The sequence below is a fragment of the Alligator sinensis genome, unplaced genomic scaffold (assembly GCF_000455745.1).
Source record: "Alligator sinensis unplaced genomic scaffold, ASM45574v1 scaffold799_1, whole genome shotgun sequence".
Taxonomy (NCBI): Eukaryota; Metazoa; Chordata; order Crocodylia; family Alligatoridae; genus Alligator; species Alligator sinensis.
In genome coordinates, this window is record NW_005843328.1 from 196,403 (window position 1) to 196,979 (window position 577).

Genomic DNA, 577 nt, shown 5'->3' on the forward strand with positions numbered 1-577 from the left:
GAGGACTGGAAAAGGGCCAATGTGGTCCCTATTTTCAAGAAGGGGAGGAAGGAGGATCCAAGCAACTACAGGCCAGTCAGTCTCACCTCCTTCCTTGGTAAAGTCTTTGAAAAGATTATTAAGGCTCACATATGTGAGAGCCCATCAGGAAAAATTATGCTGAGGGGAAACCAGCATGGGTTCGTGGCAGGCAGATCGTGCCTGACCAATCTAGTCTCTTTTTATGACCAGGTTACGAAACGCCTAAACACAGGAGGAGGGGTGGATGTCATATATTTAGACCTCAGGAAGGCCTTCGATACGGTATCCCACCCCATACTGGTGAACAAGTTAAGAGGCTGTGACTTGGATGACTACACTGTGCGGTGGGTGGCGAATTGGCTGGAGGGTCGCACCCAGAGAGTCGTGGTGAATGGGTCGGCTTCGACCTGGAAGGGTGTGGGCAGTGGGGTCCCGCAGGGCTCGGTCCTTGGACCGATACTCTTCACTGTCTTCATCAGCGACTTGGACAAGGGAGTGAAATGTACTCTGTCCAAGTTTGCGGATGACACAAAGCTATGGGGAGAAGTGGACACGC

The 577-nt window shown here is 51.8% G+C and overlaps 1 pseudogene; it reads left to right on the forward strand.

Moving 5' to 3' along the window:
- Window positions 1-121, forward strand: part of LOC112548622 — a 2,387-nt pseudogene extending 2,266 nt beyond the window's left edge.
- The last annotated feature ends 456 nt before the right edge of the window (window positions 122-577 follow it).